An 18747-nucleotide genomic window follows, 5' to 3' on the forward strand; every position below is an offset into this window, starting at 1 on the left:
GAATTATTTCTTGGAATTTTGTAAGGTCTCTGTTAGGATCAAATTATATCTTCAAATAGGACTACAAAGATAATCAGCCCAGTAAAAATGGGAAATCATTATTAATGTCACTATGTATATTTGGATCAGAGGTGATTATTTTGTGGGAGTATAGATTTGAAGTCCTTTGTTCATTTGTTCCAGGAAACATCGCCTTCAATGTCCACTCATGATGATTTATCACCTTTTTGGGAAAAGTTTTGTTCTGGGAATTCAGTAGACAGTCTTGGCAGTCTAAATATGTAGGTGGGTTTGTTCTGATATATCATTTCAGAGATCCCCAGGGTTTATTTGGAAGATAGGCTTCATCAGCCAGGGTCCCCACCTTTTCTTTGCCAGTGCTGAGAGGAAGGTCTTGGAGAACAGTATTGTCATGTAGAGGACAACAGCGAGGAATATATAGAGAATTCGAAAGAGTGAATATGACAAGTATTTATGTCTGAGTGATAGGAAGTGAAGTTGGTGAGGTAGAAGATGCCAAGTCTTTGAGCCTTCAGTGCTACTTTAAGAGCTTGGATTTCTTTATCCATAGTCAATGAAGTCAATCAACAGTGGTACCAAGTATCTGTACTTGACTCAAGTAATTGTGCATGTCCTTGAACCCAAGTTACTTTTTGAGGAAAATCTCTTGTAATTTTAGAGTGTCTTCAGCAGGCAAGAATATTGAAATTGAATTTTTGATTTTTAATAATATAACACGGTTGCTGTTTTTTGGTACCGGGGATTTCGTGAATTGAACTCAGGACCTCACACTTGCCAGGCAGGTACTGCACCACTGAGCTGTATCCCTGACCTAACAAGTATGTTTGTAACAAGTACATCTGGAAGGTGTAGATGTTAAAATTATGAGCTATCAAGGTCTTCAGTAGTGATCTTATTATGTTTGTCATTCATTCTGTTCTTGTAAGAAGCGAGGCTGAAAAGCTTGATATCTGAGAGAGGAATATTCTTAAGGGATATATTGTATATGAGTTCTTAAAAGTAATTTAAGTCAAAATAGCAGGAAATGATAGATTAGACCATGTTATTTTGCCCTCCAGCCTTCTACTTCTGGAATTGCCCTTATGGAACTAAGTTAACATTATGTCTTCGGATTTCTATTAGGACTACTTATATGGAGAATGTTCTCTCATTTTAGAGAGAAATACTATTATTGCTGTTGTTGGCCTTAGTGGCCCCTCTTCCCCAGTTTTCATGTAACTACTGAGATAGCTTCTTCTTAGAATACATGACCAACAAGATAATTTGATCAAACCTTGGGCTAGACTAGGAAACCCATGTTGATTTTAATACTTTCCATTTTATTCTTGTCTACAACAAAGACAAGGTCTTAAGCTTATTTTTTATGGTTTCCCACAGGCAACTTGTCTTTATTATATTATGGCTTTTCTCTTGCTCTTCTAGTTGTTGTGCTCAATGATGTTTTAACTGGATTTGTTTTTTTGTTTAACTCATTTTAATCAGTTGAATAAATGTTTAAAGTAGTTTCTAAGGTGAATGAAATTTCAAATGACCCTTAACAGCAGTATTTATTGGAATATTTAAGAGGACTGCCAGGAATATAGCTCAGTGGCATAAGCTCCTGCCAACCGCAAGGTCCTGAGTTCGATTCCTGGTACAAAAAACTAAAACAAACAAACAAAAAAAGAAGAGGACTGTTCAGACTTCCTTGCACAATAAATTTTCCCTGATAACTCCTGAACACTCAGTTGCACAAATATAAGAGAAATTAAAACCAATATTACGGTGATTTTATGGTATGCTATGGAATTTCAAGTCACCTGGGCCTTTGCATAATTAATTTTTATAGTACATATGTCCATCTTCTAGTGCCTGGAGCAACTTTTTAGTATTTTCCAAGAATATATAATACATTTTCAGCTTTGCTTTTTGTAACATAGCTCCTGTCTGCAATGCAGATTTCTTGTCCAAGAATGGGACAATCTCTTCCCAATTATTTAATTTTTTTCTTTGCAAAAATGCAATTTGATTATTCTGGTGGATGTATACTGGCATAACTCCTATGATCAGGTGTTGAGGACAGAGAACAAGGCCTAGGGATTTTGTTCAGATTTTGTTCTGGGCAGCCCATTATCATTTTGATGAGAGTTCTGGCACTATCCAGAAGCCAATTGACTTGAGGACAAGGTCTCCTTCCCCTTCCTGAGTTAGCAAGGACCTGGAATCAGAAATGGAACGAAAAAAAAGAAAGAAATTAAGAAAAACTAAATTATGATCAAAATAACTTCAGATAGGGTGTTAAAGCCAGTTGTGCAGTATTTGCCTTGTTTTTATGAGAGTCATATAAATCCATTAGACCTCCATTTTGTCAACGGTTGTGATGGATATTTTGAGCCACAAGAGTTGGTGCCTTTGCAATAGGCTTAGTCGCTGCTCAGTTTTATAAAGTTAGTGGGGTTAGTTACTGGGAAGTTTGAAAACAGATCTGGGCAACAGATTGCTCCCAACCCTGGTGATTCTGTAGCACGTATGTTTCTCACAGCATTTGTGCCATATACTGTAGCTTCTGGTCTTACTGGGGAGGGTCCTGCCTGACTCATCTCAGTGCTTGCAGCATCCAGTGACCTAGATACATTTGATGCATGTTTATTGAATTAAGGTAGGCAATGGGGATGCCTTTCTTTGTTCATTAATGTTTCTCTTCATTTTCTTGTGCATGTGCATGTTGCTGTTGTTGTTGCTGTTGCTGTTGCTGTTTTGATTAGGGAGTTTTCTCCCTCTCTTTTTCTTTTTTTTTCGGTGGTGCTGGGGCTTGAACCCAGGGCCTTGTGCATGCAAGGCAACAACTCTACCAGTGAGCCATATCCCCAGCCCAAGTTGTTGTTGTTTTGAGACAAGGCCTCACTACATTCCAGGCTGGACTTCAACTTGTGGCAATCCTGCTTCAGCTTTTTGAGTGCTGGGATTATAGGTATGCACAACCATGCCCAGCTAATGTTTCCCTCCTTTTAATAAAGAAACTTATTTTTATTCTCAAAGTATGTATATATTTATCAGGTGTTACTGGAGTTCAGGGCCCTCTAAGGGCTTGTAGATATTCATTTTACCATTTAAACCCCTTCCCCATATATTGTGCATCTGGGTCTATGCATCTAAGCTCTGGCCTTGGAGCCGGAAGCCTTGGGGTTTGAGTCACTGCTTCACTCTTCATTGCCTATCTATACTTTAGCAGACTGCTTAATATCTCTAGATTTCAGTATCTTGGTTTACAAAATAAGTTTAACATGTGCACTGCCTACCTTAGAAGGCTTTTGTCAGGAATATAATTAGTAGTATATGTATGAAGGCTTCTCAAGATTGAAAAATACACTCTATATGACATTTATTATTTTCAGCTGATCATAAGAAGAGTACATTCACAAAAAATTAGATTAGATCCAGAACTTAACCTTATACCACCGAATTCATATTTTAGTTTTCAGAGTAATCAATCATAATGTTTTTAACAGTATTGTGACCATTTCCAGAAGCTTAACTCTACTTAGGCCATTGTATAGAAAAAGCTACTTGGTATTAGTGCCCTATAAATATATCAAATCAGTCAAGTGTTTATTGAATACCTGCTGTATGTCTGGTACTATGCTATTCTATGTAGGAAATATAAAAAATTTCTTATCTATAAATTTGATCCTCAAGGAATTTATAATCTAGTTAGAGAGATGGAATAACTAAAGAACTGTATTAATCTGTGATACAAATATATATCTACTCTTTTAAAATTATATGTAGGTACTTGTTGAAATAAATTAGATACTCACATGAACAAAGGTAGACTTTAGAAGAGTTAAAGTTAAACCAGGGAATATATATGCAAGTGAAAAGGAATTTTGTGGTGATACAAAGATGGAATATTTATATTTAGCACAATGTTTGATTATTTAGTAGATATTCAATTAATATTATTTTGCTTGATAAATGAATCTGTTTCAACAAATTTGACTTTCTATTTGATAATTCTTTTTTTTCTACTGTGTTTAGTCTGATAGAGGTTGAAAGTGAAGTAAAAATCCTAAAGTATTTTTTATTTTCTAGAGTTTCCAATGGTTATTTCTAGAATCAGAACCCTCCATGCCACACTACTCTCCTTAATTCTTTATTTTTGTGTCATAGCACTTATTATATTCTCACATGCCGTATAATCTACTTATTTTGTTTTTCTTGTCTTTCTTCTTTATTAGCAATAAAAATAACTTCCAGGAGAGCAGAATTTTCTGTTTGTTTTGTTCAGCAGTATGTATCCTCCAAACACTAGAACACTGCGTCAGACATAATAGGAACTCACAAAAATTGTTGAATTGGTTTGTTGTCTATAGATGTGTCACCAATGATGAAACCTGCCATATCAGAGTGGAGTGGAGGTGGGGTTCTGGTGGAGTCAAGTAAGAAATAAGATTTTTGGAGGCAACTTTGTTATGGCCAGATTATACCAAGTAGCCGGTGTTGGGATAGTTTTGGGGCTTCAACATAATAGCGCATATATTGTTTACAAACCTGAATGAAATTTTACCCTTAATTTACTTGTCATTTGGGAGATGTTAGGAAGTAGCACAAACAATTCTAACTTTGGAATTAGAAGTATGTAGATTTCTATCCTAGTATATTGGTCAGCTTCCCTATTATTGGACAAAATCAACACTTGCAACTTTAAGGATGGGAGGTTTAACTTGGCTCATGATTTCAGAGGGTTCAGTTTGCATTCAACTGGCTCTAAGGCAGAAACGTGGTAGAGGGATAGAGTGAAACACAGGTACTCATGGCAGCCAGGAAGCAGAGTAGGGGAACAACACCGGAGAGGAAGGGCCCAGGGACCAGATACAATATAGAGGGTCACATCTCTACCACTCACAGAGACATACCTAGAAGTATGCTTTACTAATCTCTGGGGAAGCTCTCCAGTCTAGCTTAACTGTCACATTACATCCCTTGTCAATGTGACACCCAAATACATGTTCTTAAACCATACTTAATCTCCAACTAAACACAAAGCCATAATTTCACCTAACATGATATAACTATCCCAAGTACAACCAAAAAGCATACTGCCTCCAAAGTCTTAACAGTTTTAGCATTGCTCAGAAGTCCAAGCCAGAGTCTGCTTGTGAGACCTGAGGCGAACTCATAGCTCAATGCCTACAAAATTAAAAAAGAAAGTTATATATCTCAATATACAGTAGTGTTGGTTAAACATTCTCTTTCCTAAAGGAAGTGATAGAGGGATAGAAAAGAATCAGACCAAAGCAAGCCAGAACCTAGCAGAGCAAACATTAAGTCCTATGGCTCCATGTTCAGCATCCAGGGTACCTATGAGTAAGGTATAAGTGCCAGAGGGGTTGGGTAGCAACTATGATTTTGTCATTTGTAGCCCACATGACCTCTCTCTTGGCTTGGCTCTACTTCTTGCTTTCTTGGCAGATGTTACATATTCCTGGCACCTCTGAATTCCTGGGATCTCCACTGAACCTTCAGTTTTATTTCTACAGTTTTATGTACCTGCCTCTCAGGAGCTCCTTACCTGGCTACCCAGGCCTTGCTTTGAATTCTGAGGGGAAGCTTCCATAACCCCAAAACTTGCATTCTCTGTGCCTAAACAACAGCATCACATGGATGATGCCAAGGTATGATGCCAAGTCCAGCAATATCCAGTCCTCCTTGGGCCATGGCTATAGTGGCTCCTGAGTGCCTGGATGTTGATCACAGTAAAATGAATCCTGGGGAACCAATTCCTGGGCCATCCTTCTCAAGCAAGGGGGTGGGCAGCAATTCTCTTCTCAAATGGAAGGTTTACATTTTTGCACCTTGATCCTGTAATAGACTGAGTCTTACTGATTCCTGAAATATTCTCAAGGCATCTTTCTTCTTGACCCAGTTCAAAGTATTTGTATTTTATTAATGGTACAAATCTCTCCATCAACCACACCTTCTCCTTTGGGCCCAGTTTTACATGTCATTCTTTTTTGAGCCAAAATTTCAGTTCTTCAAATACTTTTGCTTTGTTTTTTGCTTTCAATTCTCACTATATATTTGGTTAAAAGCAGCCAGCAGTACCTATGCCATAGCCTGAATATCCTGAACTTTGGGCTGTCTTGAAATTTCTTCCACCAGGGCTGGGGATATAGCTCAGTGGCACAAATGCCTGCCTGGCAAGCACAAGGTCCTGAGTTCGAGTCCTGGTACCAAAAATAAAAGGAAATTCCATCCACTAGATCAGTTATTACATAACGCTGAAACAATGTCCTGTAAAGCTTCAGAATACGGGCAAAATGTAGATAAATTTTTTTCCCAGAGTATAACATGCATGGCTTGTAGTCCAGTTTCCCCATACAGTTTTCATTCCAGTCTAAAACCTTACGAGCATGACCTTTACTCGTTATTCCTATCAGCATTGTGATCATCTTAGCTCTGACCAGAATTACCCATCAGGCTCTGCTTATGAAAGTCTAGGGCTTTTCTAGCCCACATCTTTGAACTTTTCTAAATTCCTTCTGCAAATCAGTTCCAAAGGCTTCTGAAACACATGATCAGATATAGTCATAGTAATGATACCACTTCTGATACCAGTTTCTATGTTGGGTAGTTTTCCTGTTGCTAGACAAAATGCCTGATGCTCACAACTTAGAGGGGGAGAGGTTTCATTTGGCTTATGGTTTCAGAAAGTTCAGTTCTTGTTTGCTAGCTGCAAGGCAGAAGCATCATGGTAGAGAGGCCTGATGGAATGTCTGGCCATACCACCCTGAACGCGCCCGATCTCATCTGATCTCGGAAGCTAAGCAGGGTTGGGCCTGGTTAGTACTTGGATGGGAGAGACCTGGTAGAACAAAGTGCTAACTTTATGGTGGCCAAGAAGCAGACCAGGGGAACAGCATCATAGAGGAAGGGGTCAGGGACCAGATAAAGTATCCAGGGTTACACCTCCATGAGCCACACAGACACACCCAGAAGTTTTCTTTATTAATTCCCTGGGCAGCTTTCAAGCCAATGAAGTTGACAATCCGATTTAACCATCACATCTAGTTCTACACTTTAGTGGCCATGTGATCTTTGGCAAATTATTTACTCTTAAAGATCTATTTTTCTTAACTGTAAAGCAGTGCTAGTAATCTTTACCCTATAAAGTGACAGTAAAAATTAGATAACATTGTAGTAAAATTCTTAGTAGAAAAGTGGGTGTTCAGTATTCCTTAGACATCTCTGGTTGATTTGAAACCCTTGTTTCTTAACCTAAAATGCAGTTACTTTGTTTAGTACAAATTACTTCGGGCAACAAGAAGAAGCTAAAAAAAAACTGAGTGTAATTTATTGGGGTAGAGCTGTATAATTATGATTTAATTTAAAAAATTTTAAAAATGTTTAAGGAGATGGACATGCTAACTACCCTGACTTAATCATTGTATACTTTATAGATTTATTGAATTGTCACATAGTATCTCATAAGTTTCTACAATTAAAATAATAATAAAAATATATTAAAAGAAAAATAGCTGCCAGATAAAAGTAAAAATGAAAAGGATGATACTATATTTAGATGTTTTATAGTCATTTAAAACCCCACAGAAGTAACCAGTATCTTTTCACTTCTCTAAAAGGGATTAAAATCTTGAGTTAAAGGAGGGAGAGAAAAAAATCCCCCAATAACAGAATCACTAATAGTGTGTTCTCCAAAAGTACCAAACCACAGGGAAGCCATCAGGCTCTTAGGAGACTCAGCCTTTCTCAGTGGTCAGATCCTTGTGGATGTCCTTTCTGGGAGGAACTCTTCTACTGAACTGAATTTAAGGAACTACTTTACCTTGTAAGGGCAAAAAAAATTTAGTGTTAAGTACTCTGCTTGTTAAGGGTCAACCAAGAATCATTCTCCTAGAGAAACCTTGTGTCTTTTTTAATATAACTGCTTGTTAAAGACATTCTACTTTCTTGCTTATTGAGCCTTGGATGAGGGCTATTGTGACAGCTTTGTTTTAGAATTTAAGATTAAACAAACATTTATTTGTCTTAACTGGTTTATATCTTTTTATCAGATGATGAGAATTAAATGCCATGCAATGTTTTTTTTTTTTCTTTTTGTTTCAGTTCTCAAGAAACTCAGCACAGCATGCGGTGCTTGATTATAATAGCAGAAAGTCTACGACCATAAATTTATTTCCTCCTTCTGTGTAGTCTAGTATTGTCAGTTTCTGTTTTAATTGGCTTGCTTTAGAGCACTTTAAAAGCTTTACAAAACAACCAGAATGTACCTGAGACTGATCCATATAATTTAGCATTTAACTAATTTAACATTTCTATTGATGTGATTCAAACACTTGTTAAATATATTGTGTTTAAAATACCCAGGTGTCTAGCAGTAGGGAACGGCTTAGTAAATTGCAGTGCACTCATACACCACATTTAGAATTTAAATCCTAGATTCTAAGGCAAATCTGTACCTGAGCCCACATATAAGACTTAGTGAAAACCATGCAACTAAACAGCAAGTGCACATGCGCGACTTTATATGTTTAAATATAAGAAGCCATAAAAACATAATATTGCGTGAAAGGTAGGAAGATGCTGCAAAATCTAACCAGTAAATATGACATAAAATGCTTCTTGTTCTCAAGCAGCTGCTTCCCATTTCTCCCAGAGAGTTGGAGTCTTAGAAAGATCAGTGGTCTTGCTGGAAGAAAACTTTATTTTCTTGTCTTTTGCATCTAGATGTGACCATGTGATCAAGTTCTGGCAAACAGGATGTGAGGAGTAGTATATCATTTCTTTCTGACTGTAAGATGGGCCTGACGGTGAGGACAATACCCCAGGGATGATGGGATGACCCACTATTTCATCTCAGCATGGCTTAGGTTTGGACTCTTACATGAGGGAACAATAAACTTGTCTTGTTTAAGCCACTGTTATTTTTGGTCTTTGTTCCACAGCCAAATCTGCTTCCTAATTCTAGAAGACACTATTTCTATAAGTTTAAAAAAGCAAAAGAATATTATATATTTCTAGCTTTGTGTATTTGGTAAACCTTGGGCTAGAAATATAGACAAAAATCAGTGATGGGTGCCCCAGCGGCACAGAGAGATTGTGGGCCTAGGGAGGGGGAGCGTATAGCCTACTTCCATACAGGAAGCCATACAGGATTCTCTTTATTCTGTGTGTGATACTCAGTCAGCCATGGTGAGGAGGTGAGGTAAGTTAGTGATGAACGATGAACAGATGTATATTTAAGATTTTTCTGATTGCCTTATATATAGCAAGCTGTTTTCTGTGATTTTTAACAGTGACTTTTAACCTTTATGAAGTGATTGGATCAAGAAAAATTAACGGTATTATAAGTTCACTGTTAAACCTGGAAGACAGCCATAGTCACCAGCACAGGAACAAGCTGTGACAGAGAACTGGGAGAATGAACACTCTTGTGTTGGTTGTTAAGGTGTGGTACAGGTATTGCTAGGAGGCTGCAAGAAACCACACAGACAAAATGTGCCTTGGCCCAGACTTGATATGATGACACTGATGGCACAAAAGCTGAAATTGTCAGCAGCCTGGTAACCGACTCTCTCTTAGGATCTAGCTCACATTAGGCAGGTTCAGAGAGCCTGAACCCAAACTGAGTGCCAACTGATTCATTTCTGATGAGAGATTTGTCATTGAAGCAGAGCAGGACATAGATTCAGACCAAGCATTTCTTCAGTGGAGGCAAGCAGCAGAGGCTCAGCTTTTAGACCTTCCATAGAAGGTTTTGCAAAGGCCAGAGTAAATGCAGAAGCAGTTGGTTATGGTATGCTCATATATACGTTGGGAAAGGTTGGTGGGTCAGTCCCCTGCTGGAATGGCCTGGTCCCTTCCCCTTCCATGGCCAGCTCTAGCCAAGAGCTGTGTTTTTGAATGAATGGTCTTACCTTCTGATTTTTGGAAGTTTGACTTTCTTCCTTTTTTAGCTCAGTCTTAGTTACTTTTTTCTCTTGTTGCTGAGAGAAAATACCTGACACCCAGAATTAGGTTTATTTAGCTCACAGTTTGTAGAGATTTCAGTCAATAATCAGCTGGCTCCAAGGCAGGGTGGCACATGGCAGAGGGCAACAGTTCATGGTGGCAGAAAATGGCAAAAGCAGCAAGAGCAAAGTGGAGCGGGGAGCAAGCTTCTTTCCCTCCTTACATCAGACTCAGGATGAATAAAAAGGTAAGGACCCTGGCCCTCTGCTGAGTCATGTATTTAACCTTCTGTACTTCTCAAGTTGGCACAATGAACAACATCCTAGAGCAGGAAGGGCGTGTCCTCACCCCAGGATGTAGAACCCCTGACTTATTTAGTTAAGCTTCTAGACTCCTCAAGTTAACACAGTGTATCAACCATAACGCACAGTATTTTTTTTTTCCAAGCTGGATATCACACAATGGCTTGGGCTTTCCTGCGTGAATCTCAGGTAGATTCCAGTTGAGTCCTTCTGTGGTTTGGAGATCCCCAAGTCTTAAGGGCACAGGAATAGCTAAGCTGCTGGTTTGCACTGACAATTTGCCAGTTCTATCCAATGTATGGCAGTTTGATTAGCTAGCTCGAGGGAAACCTTCATTTTCTTACTTTTACATCTGTGGAGGCCCTTCATCACCCATCCCTTATTTCAGGTACATTCCTTGATGGATTTACTTGTCATGTTTCCAAAGGTTCTTCCTGCCCCTTTGGCAGTCCTTCTGTCTGCCTAGTTATCCTTGCTTTTACTCTGTTTGCCTAAACATAGAGGTGTCCGAGGGGCAGTCCTTGCTCTGATAAATTTTGCTTCAGGTATCATTTTTGTATAACTGGCTTCCAGGTTTTGATATGTAGTCATGAATGTATTCTTGCAATGCAGTAATGAAAGTGTGCTTTAAAAATATTTTTTTTAAAGAAATGAGGTCTTATTATGTCACTCAGGCTGGCCTCAAATTTCTGGGCTCAAGTGATCTTCCTGTCTCAGCCTCCAGATAGCTAGGACTATAGTGTGCACCACTGCACCTGGCTTTTAAACTTGGTTTTCAATAAGATAATTGTGTATCATAGTACACAATTCAAAAGTTACAAGAGGAGACAAACTGAAAAATCAGCCTCCCTTTCTCCCTGCAGAGAAATTTATCACATCTTCTTCCATGGAGTTGAGTATTCTCATCTGTTGGACCATTTCCACCTGAATGTGCTATGCTCTAAAATCAGCTCATGCAGTAACATACTTATCACCTTCTTCTAAAACTAGCTCTTCCACTGGACTTTCTCACTTCTGTGACATCTACATCTTACTACTCACATAGATGCAAAGCCTGCAGCTTTGATTTTTTTTTCTTTTAATTCTCTATGTCTGTTTGCCTCATTCATATCGTCTTCCTTGCCCTGTTCGTTGCTTTCTTCTTCATTGTGTAGTTCGCAGCAGATCCGTCCTCTTGTTACACTAGACTGCTACCAGCACCCAGCCAGATGGAAGGGTGCCCTCCCTCCCCACACAGCATTCCACCACTTGATGGTTCCCCTGAGAGCCTTGAACATCCCACTGCTATACTAAAAGCTTGGATGGTCAATGGAGGTTCCATCCTATGCTGTGTTTTTCTTTTGCACGATTGATCTTCAATGGGCCATGGACTCTCAGAGGACAGGAACTACTGTGTACTATTTCTGGCTTATCATCTTCTGTACCTTACAGTTTTACACATAGAGTGGGTTCTCTTGCTCTCTCTTAGCCCTTGATATATGTTAAATGATGAGATGAACACTGTTTCTGTTTTAGTAATGGATGTTGGTGGCTTCTTCTTTGTCTTCCTCTCACTCCCTTCACTTCCCTTCCCCTTCCTCCTCCTCCTTGTCCTTCTTCTTCATTTGCCTCTTCCTCTTCTCCTCCTCCTTCTATTTTTATACTACTGAAGGATGAACCCAGGGCTTTGCACATGCTAGGAAAGCACTCTAGCACTGAGCTACATTGCCAGCCCTTTTTAATTTTTATTTTGAGACATGGTCTTGCTAATTTTCCCAGGCTACCCTTGACTTGTGATCCTCGTGCCTTAGCTTCCTGAATAGCTGGGATTGCAGGCATGTGCCACTGCACCCAACAGGCATCTTTTTTATTTTTTTAATTTTAAAAATTTTAAAAAATTTTACTTTAAAGAGAAAAAGGATAAAATTTCAAAACAAGATAATAGGAGAGTAACAATGGTTAATGTATTGTGTATCTTTAAATTAGTTACTCAGAGTATAAGACACAGGCATTTAATTGTCCAAACAATATTAGTACAAATCTTTCTTTTCAGTGAACTTGCTTTCCCCTTACTTCTTTTCTCCTTTCCCCCATCCCAGTTTCTCTTTCCTTTTGAACAGTTTCTTCTCATTTTACAGTATCTGTTATACATTTTGGGTCTTATTTGCTTTTCCAGCTTCTCATACTAGGAAGACAATATGATGTTTACACATGTGAGTCTGGTTTGTTTTACTTATGAGTACTGGTCTCAAGTTGCATCCATTTACCTATAAAAGTCTCCAGTTCATCCTTTATGGCTGAATAGTACTCCACTGTTTAAAAAGAGTGCAGTTTTTTTTTATCCATTCCTCAGTTGATGGGCATTTGGGTTGTTTCCAAGATCTAGCTATTACAAATTGTGTTGTTATAAACTTGGATGCACATACATCACTGTGGTATGATGTTTTTAATTCTTCTGGGAAGATATCCAGAAAGGGACTAGCTGGGTGGAATGGGACCTCCAATCCTAGTTTTTTTAGGAATCTCCACATTGATTTCCACAGTGATTGCACCAGTCTACACTCCCACCAACAGTGGAGAAGGGTTCCTTTTTCCCTACAGCCCCTGCAGCATTTGATAGTGGTTGATTTCTTGATAATGGTGATTCTTTCTGGGGTGAGATGGAATCTCAGTGTTGCTTTAATTTGCATCTCTCGAATGACCAGTGATGTTGAACATTTTTTCATATGTTTATTTCCTGTTTGTATTTCTTCATCTGAGAAGTGTGTATTCATCTCAGATGCCCATTTTTGGATTGGGTCTTTAAATTTGGGAGGTCTGTTTTTTTTAGGTCTTTATATGTTCTCGATGCTAATCCTTTGTTTGAGGAACAGCAGGCAAATATTTTTTCCCACATTGTGAGTTGTCTTCTCACTCTGTTGGTGATTTCTCTTGTTGTACAAAAGCTTTTTAATCAAATGAGATCCCAGTTGTTGATTCTTTTTCTTAGTTCTTGTGCAAACAGTGTTTTATTCATATAATCTTTGCCTACATCAATGCCTTCAAGAGTTTTACTTATTCTATCTTCCAGGAGATTTAATGTTTGTGTTTTTAATATGTTGATCTTTGATTCATTCTGAATTTAGTTTAATGCATGGTGAAAGATATGGGTCCAATTTTAAGCTTTGGCATGTGCAGGGCCAGTTTTTCCAGCACTATTTATTAAAGAGGCTGTCTTTTTTCCAGTGAATGTGTGGCCCCTTTGTCAAAGATAAGATGGCTGAGTAAGTCTGGAGTTGTTTCTGCACCTTCTAATCAGTTCCACTGATTTTTAGGTGTGTTTTTTTTTTTTTTTTTTTTTTTCTGCCAGTATCATGCTATTTTTATCACCATAGCTTTATTGTATAATTTCAAGTCAGGGATTGTGATGCCTTCTGCCTTGCCTTTGTTGCCCAGAATTGCCTTTGTATTCTAGTCTCTTCTGGTTCCAAATGAATTTTAGGATAGTTTTCTCTAATTCTGTGAGATAGGTTGTTGGAATTTTGATCAGAATTGCATTAAGTTGGTATAATAGTTTTGGAAGTATGGCCATTTTCACTATATTTGTTCTTCCTACCCACAAGCAAATGATGTCTTTCCATTGTGTGATATCCATTTCAGTCTCCTTTTTCAGAGTACTATAGTTTTCAGCATAGAGGTCTTTTATTTCCTTCATTAGATTGATTCCTAGGCATTTCATTTATTTACACTATTGTTAAAGGTGTTATTTCCCTAATTTCTTTCTCAGTGAGTTTGTTATTCATGTAGAGGAAGGGTATTGGTTTTTGAGTGTTGACTTTGTATCTAGCTACACTACTGAATTTGTTTATTAAATCTAGCAATTTTTAGTGTTTTCGGGGTCTTCTATGTACAGTATCATATCATCCACAAATATTGATAGTTTAACTTCTTCCTTTCCTATCATTATTCCTTTTACTTTTTTCTCTTGTCTAATTGCTCTGGTTGAAGTTTCCAGGACTGTGTGGAATAAGAATGGAGACAGTGGACAACCTTTGTGTTGTTCCTGATTTGAGAGAGAAAGCTTTCAGTTTTTGTGTCTTTAGTGTGATGTTGACAGTTGATTTGTCATAGATGGCTTTTATCAGATTGGGATAAAGACCATCTATTCCAATTTTATCATGAATGGTGCTGGACTTTTCAAAAGCTTTTTCTACATCTTTTGAGATGATTCTATGGTTTTTGTCCTTGGCTCTGTTAATGTAGTGTATTACATTTATTGTTTTATGTATGTTGAACCATCGTTGCATCCCTAGGATGAATCCAACTTGGTCATGGTGAATAATCTTGTTGATGATTGCTGCATTCTGTTTGCCGGTATCTTACGGAGTATTTTTGCATCTACGTTCATTAGGGAGATTGGCCAGTAGTTCTCTTTCTTAGTTAGGTCCTTCTCTGGTTTTGGTATTAGGGTGACGCTTACTTCTAGGAATGAATTTGGGAGTATTGCTTCCCTTTGATTTCATTAAAGAGTTTGAGAAGTAGCAGCATTAGGTCTTCTCTAAATTTCTTTTAGAATTCAGTAGTGAATCCATCAGGGCCTGGGTTTTTCTTTGTTGGTAGGTTTTTAATTAGATCCATAGCTAGTGTAGTCCTTTACCTCCACTGCTCCTCTCCATTGCTGCTACTCTCTGTGGAGACCTCTGGGGTCACCAGCAGTCACTGAGTGGCTGCAGATCTCAATCACTCCTCTCATGCTATGAGTCCTTTCTCAGGGACAAAGCACAACTGGCTACCTCCTTTTTCTTTATTGGAGTTTCTCTCTTCACTCTCTCTGTGGGTTTCAGTTCACGCTTCAGATCCTTCCTGGGTCCAGGGGGGCCCACTTCACTCCCTCTGGTCTTCCTCACGTTGCTATATTCTAGCATCTGGACAGTGATTTTCACAGCTCTTTCTGTTCTGCTCACCACTCCGCCATCTAGGTGCTCCCCAGCCACCTTGTCTTTGGCAAAGTAATCAAACACCTTCACATTCCAGGAGAGACGGTGGAGCAGAGCCTGAGAGCAGCCGGCCCAGTGCCTGGCCACCAAGGCCCCAGAGTAATGGATGCCACACATCTTTTTAAAAAGAGGGGAAAAATTGGGGAGCTACATGTGGTGGGGCATACGTATAATCCCAGCATTCTGGTAGGTTCAGGCAGGAGGATCACAAGTTTGAGCCCAGCATGCGCAACTTAAATGTTAGCGAGTTCCTGTCTCAAAATAAGAAATAAAACAAGGGCTGAGGATATAACTCAGTGTGAAGGCCTGTGTTTTCAATCCCCAGATCCCCCCCACACCCCAAGTAATAAGAACTGTTGGCAGAGAATCCAATGGCAAGAAGGTGAGAGCTAGCTTGTAGTATTATGTGGTGTATCACCTTTTGTTTCCAGTGAAATCTTTTCTTTCTTGGGTAATGCTATACATGGTCCTACCCTGGAACCTCCCATGGCACTCTGTTTCCTTCCTTTATTTTCTTCTGTACTACTTACAACGTACCAATTAACTTATTTGTCTTAATTTGAGAAGTCTTTCCCCTCCTAGAATATAAGGATTATAAAAGGAAGGCAGGGTTTCTGTTCCGTTTGTTGACTATTGCATTCCCAGAACCTAGAATGTATCTGGGCAGGTACCAATTGCTGTAGAGTCATTAAATTGGTAACTGTCACCAATTCTAGATTTCTCTTTGTTCTATTCATTGTTACTGAGTGCCAGCACTTTAAGATCAGGAAGACATTTTTATCTTTCTGCAAACATAAGCTTTAGTTTGGGGCTGAGTGACTGAGAAGCATGTGGCAAGAAGAAATAATACAATTGAGGGGGCTGGCAAAAAACATCTTGGGCTGTGCTGTCAGCATCTGACATTCTTTGAACAATCCCCGCTTGTACTTTGCTAACCTATTTTGAGTACCTTTAATAAAGGTGACTCATGTCTCTATTTGTAAGTCTCATCACATTGTATGTCCCTTTCCATAGCTTAATTTCTACGCCTTTTATGGTTAATATCTGTTCTGATGCTTTGACTTAGCTGCTGTCACTCTGATACTGAGGGGGAAGCCAACTGATTGGTTTTGAATTTGAAAATTCACTGAATCTTTTATTGTCATGGAGAAAAATTCTGTTTTATGGCTACATTTTGCCCAAGCAGTCAGGCAGCTTAGGTCTTAGTGAGCCATGACTGTGTTGGCCAGCTGCCTCCATTTCCCGGAGGGCCAGTCAGCTAGGCCTTGGCATGGGCACAGCACAGAGAGGATGTCAGCTCACAGTGTACGCTTTCAGGTAAGGGCTGCCTGGTCACCTTGCCTCAGGAGATCCCCTGCTGTGACTATGGACCTCATATGCCTGCTGGCGGTGCCACTCACTAGTCAGGTCCTCAATTAGCTCTGAAATGGCCTTGAGATCCTTTGTGAGAATGGAATTCAGTAAGATCATATCAGCAAAACCTCAGTGCCTTATAAACATGAAGAGATTGACAGATTTTGCTTTGTTCAGGGGTTGGGCTTTTGTACTCTATGAGGAGCCACTGGGAGCTTTTAAGTGAAGCAGAAATGTTTCCTTTGATTGATGGATTGATTGCTTGATAGACTGATTGATTGATTTTGGTACAAGAGACTGAACCAGGGCCTCGCACAAGCTAGGCAAGTGCTGTACCACCAAGCTATACTCCTCGGCCCTTTTTAATTTTTGAGACAGGTTCTTGTTAAATTGCCCAGGGTAGCCTTGAATTTGCCATCCTCCTACCTTAGCCTCCCCAGGCTATTAGAGGTATACACCTCCACACCAGGCCAAAGAGGCTTCTTTTATTTTTTTAAATTTTTAAATTTTGTGAGTCAGGGTCTTGCCATGTAGGTCAGGCTGGCCTTGAACCCAGTGTGTAGCCTAGGCTGGCCTCGAACTCACAGCAATTCTCCTGTCTCAGCCTTCCTTGTTTTTTTTTTTTTTTTTTTTTTTTTTTCTTCCAGTACCGGGAATTGAACTCACGACCTTGCACTTGCCAGGCAGGTGCTGTGCCACTGAGCTAAATCCCCAGGCCCTGTCTCAGCCTTCCAAGTGCTGGGATTACAGGTGTCCACCACCACGCCCGGCCAACATGCTTCTTTTAGAATTACTACAATTGCATTGGTTTGAAGGTAGAGTGCTGAGGAGAGTACAGTATATGTAGAAAGAGGCTGTGAAAAAAGTGAATGTGGGAAGCACGGCTGCCACTGTGAGGAACCCAGGTGATTCCTGTGGGTGTGAGTGAGCTACAGATGACTTCCAGGTAACTAGCTCTGGCAGGCAAAGAGAATGGAGAAGAGAAGCTATGTTTACAGGAAAGAAAGAGAGTTACTTCTTGGACCTGTGGAGTTCAAAGTGTCAGGTAGGTGGTGAGCAGATGTTTGCATGAAGATTCTAGAGCACTAGGGGAAAAATCTGTACTTGACCTCTGGTTGCTAAAGCCACTCCTTTGAAGCTTCATGTTGGGGAGGTACTTTTTAAGTGTAACTTTTTATTGTGGAAAGTTTCAAATGCATAAAAGTAGAGACAAAGATATAAGAGACCACACGTCATGTACCCATAACCCCACTAGTTATTTAGCAGCTCATGGTCCATCTTGTATCATCTGTAACCTCCAGCTACCCCTTCCTATGTCAAGTTGATTTGAATATAAATCCCATACATTATGTAATTTTATTTGTAAATATTTCAGTATTAGTCTCCAAAAGATAAGGAATCTTTAAAAAGCATAGCTACTATTGTAGCTACATTATCAGCTCTTAGAAATCATAGTAATTTTGTTTTATTTATGAAATACCCAGTGGGTTCAGATTAGTCCATCTGAGTCTCTTTTTAAGTTTAAGATCCTTATAAGGTCCTTCTAACAGCATTTTGTTGTTCTAGCTCTGTGTCTCATACATTTCTCTTATTGGTAGGATTGTGTGTGTGTAATTTTTCAAAACATTTTGGGACCTGTGTGAATTTGAATCGTAGCCCAGAGTGGAATGAAAGAAAGAAGTGGAAAAATGTGAGATAATGCAAGAACTGTCTTCATGGGAGGAATGTCTTTGATTCCCCCTTGTCTCCAGGGAGGCATGATGCTTTTAGGAAAGCTTGCAGAAGTTAATCGACATGTAGTCTGTCTCTTCTGCAGTCCATTTTGTGCCACTACTATGGTATCTTCCTACTTGGTTGTGCCCCTTCCTAAGCTCAAAAGTCTTTGGTCTCTGTTTTCTGTGCTAAAGACTGATCCTAGGAGCTTGACTCAAAGGGATGGCTGGCAGCTGTCTTCCTTGTGCTGTCCTCACTTCATTTTAGGGGGATGTTGAAACAAAGGCTATGGGTCTTACCATGAAGTGCAGGATGGACTTGAACATACTATGTAGCCTAAGCTGGCCTGGAACTCTTGATCCTCCTGCCCCAGCCGCCTAAGTGCTGTGATTACAGACATGTACCACCATCTCTGCTCCAACTTATCATTTTGAGGTTTGATCTCCACCCTT

At 39.3% G+C, this 18747-nt stretch overlaps 1 protein-coding gene across 2 annotated transcripts in view; it reads left to right on the plus strand.

Moving 5' to 3' along the window:
• Slc9a7 (solute carrier family 9, subfamily A (NHE7, cation proton antiporter 7), member 7) overlaps positions 1 to 18747 on the plus strand; it is a 142720-nt gene that overhangs the window by 30469 nt on the left and 93504 nt on the right. The gene's annotated exons all lie outside the window — the stretch shown is intronic.

The sequence above is a fragment of the Chinchilla lanigera genome, unplaced genomic scaffold, assembly GCF_000276665.1.
Source record: "Chinchilla lanigera isolate Chin_1 unplaced genomic scaffold, ChiLan1.0 scaffold00115, whole genome shotgun sequence".
NCBI lineage: Eukaryota > Metazoa > Chordata > Mammalia > Rodentia > Chinchillidae > Chinchilla > Chinchilla lanigera.